Below are 8,280 nucleotides of genomic sequence, written 5' to 3' on the forward strand. Positions count from 1 at the left end.
TGGGCAATGAGGGTTAAGTGACTTGCCCAGTAAGTGTCAAGTGTCTGAGACTGGATTTGAACTCAGGTCCTCCTGAATCCAGGGCTGGTGCTTTATCTACTGTTCCACTTAGCTGTCCCATTAAGCTATTTTTTTTAACATGGTTCTTACAGTCTAGGCCTCCTATATGAAGAATTTATTGGGACTAAAGGGATGTTTTCTTTAGAATTCACAATTTTCGTCTTTCTCTGCGGGGAGACCCAGTCCCTGCTGGCGCCGGCGCCATGGGGCATAGTCCTGCCCGCTGTTATAGGTACTGTAAAAATAAGCCGTACCCAAAGTCCCATTTCTGCAGGGGAGTTCCTGATGCCAAGATCCGAATCTTTGATTTTGGTAGAAAGAAAGCCAAAGTGGATGAATTTCCACTGTGTGGCCATATGGTGTCAGATGAATATGAGTAGCTATCATCAGGAGCCCAGGAGGCCACTCAGATCTGTGCCAACAAGTACATGGTGAAGAGTTGTGGCAAGGAGGTCTTTCATATCCCTGTGCGCTTGCATCCTTTTCAAGTCATCCGCATCAATAAGATGTTATCATGTGCTGGGGCTGATGGGCTCCAGACTGGAATACTGGGCTCTTTTGGGAAGCCCCAGGGCACTGTAACCCGTGTACACATTGGTCCAGTTATCATGTCAATTCGAACCAAGGTCCAGAATAAAGAACATGTGATTGAAGCTTTGCGGAGAGCCAAGTTCAAGTTAGCTGGCCGCCAGAAGATCCACATTTCCAAGAAGTGGAGTTTCACCAAGTTCAATGGTGATCAGTTTGAGGATATGATAGCTTAGAAGCGTCTCATTCCTGATGGCTGTGGGGTTAAGTATGTTCCCAGCCGGGGCCCCTTGGACAAGTGGCGAGCACTCCACTGATGAGAAGTGTTGTGCTGTGGAAATCGACTTTTCATAGGCTTATGCCTAAATAAACTAGATAATTGATAAAAAAAAAAATCACAATTTTCTGTCTCCAACTCCATGTAAATTCAGAATAGCATGGAAGTTTGCTTATTTTTCTTCCACAATGGGAATTATGGGTCTCTTAATCAAGTCAGAACTTTCCTTTGGATCCAATGGTTTAAGGAAAGCACTTCACACTCCTGCCATTTATTGTTTTATCTCCCACTTCCCCCTTCCCTAACGCTTGCAAGATAACTGAAAAACATTTTCAAAAATATCTAGAGAAGACTTGTGGGGGGACTTTATCTCCCTTTTAGTGGTGATGTATTTACTTGGAACAATGCTTTTAGTCCATAGTAGGTAGGTAGGTAGGTAGGTAGATAGATAGATAGATAGATAGATAGATAGATAGATAGATAGATAGATAGATAGATAGATAGATAGATGGATAGATAGATAGATATTCACTTGTCCCAGAATATAATGTCAGGTTTTCTTATAGCTGACTCCTTGAATTCCTTATTTTTTGCAAGTGTCTTAATTTTCTCCTGCATGATTTCTTCATCTATATATCGCATCCAGGGTTTTTAAAATAATAATCATCATCACAATCATTGCAATAATGTGATTTCTTAATTATATAGTATCTTGAGGTTTACAAAATGTTTCATTATGTGGTAAAAATTATTTGTGATAAAGTTATCATTGCCATTTTTAGCTGACTCATTGGGCAGGGGCTACACCTGGCCCACCCTGAGGTTACTTATGCTACTGAGGTCAGAAGGAGAACTCTCCATAGGTAGTTTTTGAAGGACCTCCCCTTTGGGGGGAGGAAAGATTGAATGCTCCCTGAAGGGAAGAGGAGGGTGTTCCAGAATGCTAGGACTCTTCCAGAATGCACTATCTCTCTGGCAGCTGCTTTCTCCAACTTCTCCCCTTTTGGTGGTGCACCAGCTCTCGCTCTCTTGGGCTTCCAGGTTTTGGTGAGTGAATTACGGAAAACCCTAAATTCCTTTGAACTAGCTTAATTGGAACTGGTCTGGGGATTGCGTAGGTTAAGTTTAGAGTTAAGAGCATTTATCTGTATTTTTTTTCTATTTCCTTGTCTTTTATTTTTATTAGTTTCACCTTTGTTGTTTAATTAATTCCCAAGTAATAAAATATGATCCTTCTGTGAATTAAAGCTTAAAGGCTCCTTTCTTATTGGCCTGGGAGAAATATCTAAATAGGGCAGTTCAGAGGGGAGGGTGAACCTGAAAGGTCACTCATTATTTTGGGGACCCCAATATTAAGGCATCACCCAAATAATGCTCTACATATCAAATTTTGGCCCTCAAACTTATAACAGTTCTTTGAAAAATATCATTTATTTAAATCTCATTTTCTAGATATAATAATGAAATTAACAGTGGTTAAATACTTTGCTCATCAACACACAACTAATAAATATAAAATTGGGATTGAATCCAAGATGTCTGATGCCAAGTCCAGAGTTCTTAAAATGCAACTGTGGAATGTATTGTTTCAAACTAAGAAAAATAATAATTATTTCAACACCTCAAAGATTCATGATTTCACTTGCAGAGTATTTCCTACATGACTATAGATGATAACACCACAGAAATTAGGTAGATAATTTGTAAGAGTTACTCTGGGAGCAGCTACATGGTACAGTGGATAGAGTATTGGCCCTGGAGTCAGGAGGACCTTAATTTAAATCTAGCCTCAGACACTTGACACTTGGTAATTGTGTGACCCTGGGCAAGTCACTTAACCCCAATTACCTCCCTTAAAAAAAAAAGGAGTTACTCTGAGATGGGCCAAGATGTTAGTAAAAGAGGAAGCAGTGCAGCTAACTCATTCAGACAATTCTTCACAAAAAATCTCAAAAATGTACCAGACTGAGTTCTGATCAGAACTATCTAAGGAATATGAAAGGAAGATATTAGATAAAATCAAGTTGATTCATTTTTTCCAGGCCATGTCAGTTTATGGAAACAGATATACTGGGTTCTTGGTTCTTGGTCTGTTGAGGATCGTAATCTATGTTACAGTGAGAGACCTTAACTGGGCCTTAACTGGGTTAGGCCTACACCAGAGAAGGGCAAGATCTAACATGAAGGGCCTTAATATATAGAGAGAAAGAACAGGTGCCAACTGGCAGCTCAGTCAAGAACTGGGTAACAGATCTCACGTGGATAGAAGGGGAACTGCATTTAGGGGTGGTATACCAGGGTGAGGAGACATTCTATACCTGAAGCTGTATGTTGGGGAAAGAGAAAAAAATAGAAGCAAGCAGCAGATATGTAGCTCTGATGCTAGGAACCAAGCAGAATCTTAGATTGAGTCCCTAACCCAATCTGGATCCAGGCACTGGGACCATGAAGAAGCCTATGCACCTGTATAGGCTAGTAGACAGATAGTAGTTGGGAACAGAAGCTGTCTACTGAAGTTCCAACCTGAGGCAAGTCCACAATTGTTTTGCTCAGACACAAACCAAGGTTGGGATCTTTTAAAGTTCAGACTAGGAGGAAAGAAATCATACTCTGCCCTGGATAACACCATTCTACTTTGGACATACTAAAATCTTGGACAATTCTAGCTGAAGCTGCTCCTGAGATCCTTCCAGAACATAGCACGCAATACTTGGGAAAAGCATCAGAAAAACTCAAGAAAATATAAAATAGAAGAAAAGCAATGATTAATATAAAACAGAAGAAAAGAAAAAAAATTATTTGTTTTTACTTAATTGGCAAATTTGAACTTCCCTAAAAAATAAAAGAAAATGACAAAGGTTAGAAGAACTATAACCAAAGAGTTGCAATAATGTACAACTGCTAGAGCTGCTAATGGATCCAGACATTGTAGAGAGTAAGCTGGAACTATACCACCAAAGTTACGTAATTGTTCATATCTTTTCTTCCAACAGGATCATTGCTAGATCTACATCTCAGTCAAATCAAAGAAAGAGTGAAATTTCATATATGTGCAAAACTATTTATAGAAGCTTTTTTTTGAGATATAAAAGAACTGAGAGCCAAGAGGGTGTCCATCAAATGGGGAATGGGTATATGAATTATGGTATATGAATACAACAGAATACTAGCATGCTGTAATAAATAGTGAAAGGGTCTGTTTTAGGGGGGTTTACTGTAAATATTGAGATGTGATTTTGGGACATAGTCAAAAAATTTTTTTTGACTATGCACATTTGTTATAAGGATTTTATTTCCTCTTTTTTCTTTTTCCATTGGGCATGAGTGAGGGGTGGGTGGAAGGTAAAGAAAATAGTTTTTTTCAATTGAAAAATAATAACACAAGTTTCAAAAATAATACATTTCCTTACCAAAAAAATCGAGCTAAGAAAATATCACAGTGGCCTGCATAGTGAATGGCCTCTACAAACTTTGCAAGATTTGGTCCTGGGACTATATATATAGTCTGTCAATGTGCCAAATGACAAAGGTTTACACTATTGGAAGGCTCTTTCTGAATTATACTCCCCAAGCATGTAGATATCAAGATCTTGACAAGGGATCTAAGCTAGATGTTAATGGAGTAGTTACTGATCATTATGCCAGATAAAAGAGAAATAATAGCCAAGGTCTCTGAACATAAGAAGCTTGGTATCTATATGAGGGAGCAAGATTTACACACATGAAACAAAACAAAGGTGAATTGAGTTTATGAAAAGATAGTACAAACTAAATAAAGTGTTGTGAGAATGAAAGTCTAGTATTAATTTACATGTGATTAGTCAGAGAAACCTTCTTTTGTCTTAAGCCCACTTAAGTAAGAAATATATAGTTATTCAACAATTATGTGAGAATCAACTGAGGAGTTTAATGTGCCATATGCTATTACACTAATTAATTCTAAGAAAATCTGAGGAAAGATAATTGCTCACATTTTTAAACTAGAAAAACTGAGCTCACAAATCTTAATGACCTACCTGATCAATAGTTGAGCCAGAAATTGGATCCCATGTTGTGTAACTTTCTGCTTATAGCTTTGATCTCCTAAACAATATCCTGTTTACAGCATTAAAAGTAAACTTTTTTAAAAAGCAGATGTTACTTTTTCAATAAAATTGTATCTAAAATTTAGCACTTTCCTCAGGGTTATGTATTTAAAATCTCTAAGTAGTATGGTATACTGCTATACTATACTATGGAAGAGTAAATACAATTAATTCTGGACTTAAATTCAGGAAGCCTTGGGTTTGAATCTTGTCTCTGGTGCTTGCTAGTTTTTTGACACTCAATTTGTAATTTAACATCTAAACTTCTAAAACAACAACCAGGACAGGTTAAGATTGGATTTGTTGGGGTTGTTTTCCAATACTGACATGCTCACTTATCCTTTCCATATTTATATACATTTAAATAGATTTTAAAAGAAATATTTTTAAATATAAGTACTTTAAGATGGATTTTTAGAGGGACAACAAAAGAGATTTGAGATGACTTAATGTTTTTTTTCTTTCATGTAGCTATTTGCTTCTCAAATCACAGGGTGATGTGTTTCTCTTAACGAAGTCCCAGTGTTCTGTATAGCTGCCCTATAATTTTCTGGACAGAGTGAGCTGTTGTCTGTGCCAAGAGACAAATAACTACACAGTCAATTATCTTTTCAATGGGCCTGAAAATTATTTGCTTAAAACCTTTTCCTTTGTTGCTTTCTGGAGTTTTTGCAAAAGGGATTGATTGTTATAGATAGGGAAAACCTCTAATATTAGTGAGTAACCTCATTTTTTACTCTTTATGTTGCAAATGAAAAAAAAATACATATTAAAAAATCTTTCATCCATATTTCTTGTTCTAGAAAGTGTATTATATATGTCATCAATACTACTATACTCCACCTGCCCAGAGATTTGTGTTTTCCCTTTTTTGTGTATGAATTCCACATGTTCTTCATTCTAACATGGCAAATTGTTAAAAAGAGTACACTAAACCCCCAAATTCATCCTTTACTTGCTCATAAAATAATGAAGTATGAGTTATAAAACAGCATTACAGTAAAAGATGGTAGAATCTTTCTTGGGGGCTCTTTTGATCATCATATATCTATATCTATATCTATATCTATATCTATATCTATATCTATATCTATATCTATATCTATATCTATATCTATATCTATATCTATATCTATATCTATATCTATATCTATATCTATACCTATACCTATACCTATATCTATATCTATATCTATATCTATATCTATATCTATATCTATATCTATATCTATATCTATATCTATTTCTATTTCTATTTCTATTTCTATTTCTATTTCTATTTCTATTTCTATATCTATGAGAGAGCAATAGCTTGTGATATAATTTTTTTTTGTGGAGCAATGAGGTTTAAGTGACTTGCCCAGGGTTACACAGCTACTAAGTGTCAAGTGTCTGAGGCAGGATTTGAACTCAGATCCTCCTGAATCCAGGGCCAGTGCTTTATCTACTGTATCACCTAGCTGCCCCTATTGATCAAATATTCTGATGTTTCTCTTATATAAAAAAATACTTTCCTGGACTTAGTTCTTTCTTGACCTTTATTGTCTCATAATTTTTATCCACTCTTGTGAGTTCACATCCCCTCAAATTGGAGAGGGATCTTGAATAGGTATTCCCAGGTTTGACTTCCTGTTCTCTCGTTTTCTTATCTTTTTTTTTTTAAACAAGACTTGTGATTTCAACTATGGAGAAGGCTCTAAGTGAGGAACTTCTTTCACTAATGCAGATCAACACCTATTCCCCAATTTGCAGATTATATAGAGTTGCCTGTGGAACTGAGAGCTTAAGTGACTTTCTCAAAATGGCACAGCCAGTATTTTGCATAGGCAGAACTTTAAACCAGGTCTTCATGAAACAGAAGCCAGCTCTCTATCTCATCTATACCTACTATGCCATGCTGCTCCTCCCCTCTAATTCACTCTTCAATAAATATCTCCCACTACTTAAATGACAGAACCACACTGATATTCCTATAGTGCTTGAAACACTGAAACAATAAACACTGCAAAATTAATTGGCACTATATCTTTATTTTCTCTCGAATCTCCCTAAATGTCATCATATCTTTATATTCTCATATCTTTTATATATTTCATAAGTTTTCCAAATTACATGCAAGCATTTTTTTGTTTGGCTTTTTTTTGAGGCAGGGCAATGAGAGTTAAGTGCCCAGGGTCACACAGCTAGTAAGTGTTAAGTAGTGTCTGAGGCCAGATTTGAACTCAGGTCCTCCTGAATCCAGGACTGGTGCTTTATCCACTGCACCACTTAGCTGCCCCATAAGCATTTTTAACAATCATTTTTCTCAAAATTTTGAGTCCCAAATTCTATCCCTCTATCCTAATTCCCAGCTTCTTAAAAAGACAAGCAATTTGCTATCAAATATACATATGAAGTCATACAGAACTGATTTTCATATCAGCCATGTTGCAAAAGAAAACCAAGGGGTGAAAAAAACAGTTTTTAAAAGTATTCTTTAATCTGCATTTAGAGTGCTTCAGAAATTTAGGATCATTTTCTTGATGAGAATAGCTAAATCTTTCATATTTGATAATCATTACAGGATTGCTCTTACTGTATACAATGTTCTCCTAGTTCTGCTCACTTCATTTTTTTTTGGTGGTGTGGGGCAATGAGGGGTTAAATGACTTGCTCAGGGTCACACAGCTATTAAGTGTCAAGTGTCTGAGGCCAGATTCGAACTCAGGTCCTCCTGAATCCAGTGCTGGTGCTCTATCCACTGCAAAACCTAGCTGCCCCCATGCTCATTTCATTTTGAATGACTTTATGTATTCCTAGTTTTTCTGAAACCATACTCCTCCTCATTTATTATTGTACAATAGTATTCCATTACAATCTACAATCATATAGAACTTTATCAGCCATTCCCCAACTTATGGGCATACCCTTGTTTTCCAATTATTTGACACCAACAAAAGAGTTGCTATAAATATTTTTGTGCATATAGTACCTGTTCCTTTTTCTTTGATCTCTTTGGTGTATATACCTAGAAGTAGTATTCATGAGTCAAAGGGTGTACACAGTTTGATAACCCTTTGGTCATAGTTCCGAATCTTTCTCCAAAATGAGAGCAATACTTCACAACTCCACCAACAGTACATTAGTGTTCCAATTTTTTCAGTATTTTCTACAGCATTTGTCAATTTCCTTTACTGTTATGTGAGCCAATCTGATAGTTGCAAGGTAGTACTTAAGAGTTGTTTAAATTTACATTTTCTAATCAGTAGTGATTTAGAGCATTTTTTTTTCATAAAACATGTTCCATGTAATCAAAATTATCTATTTTAAGCCCTATAATCCTGCTCTTCT

The 8,280-nt window shown here is 36.2% G+C and overlaps 1 pseudogene; it reads left to right on the forward strand.

Moving 5' to 3' along the window:
• The first annotated feature begins 263 nt into the window (after window positions 1-263).
• Window positions 264-905, forward strand: LOC122732593 (annotated as a pseudogene).
• The last annotated feature ends 7,375 nt before the right edge of the window (window positions 906-8,280 follow it).

Source organism: Dromiciops gliroides, chromosome 6, assembly GCF_019393635.1.
Source record: "Dromiciops gliroides isolate mDroGli1 chromosome 6, mDroGli1.pri, whole genome shotgun sequence".
In the NCBI taxonomy this organism is placed as follows: domain Eukaryota; kingdom Metazoa; phylum Chordata; class Mammalia; order Microbiotheria; family Microbiotheriidae; genus Dromiciops; species Dromiciops gliroides.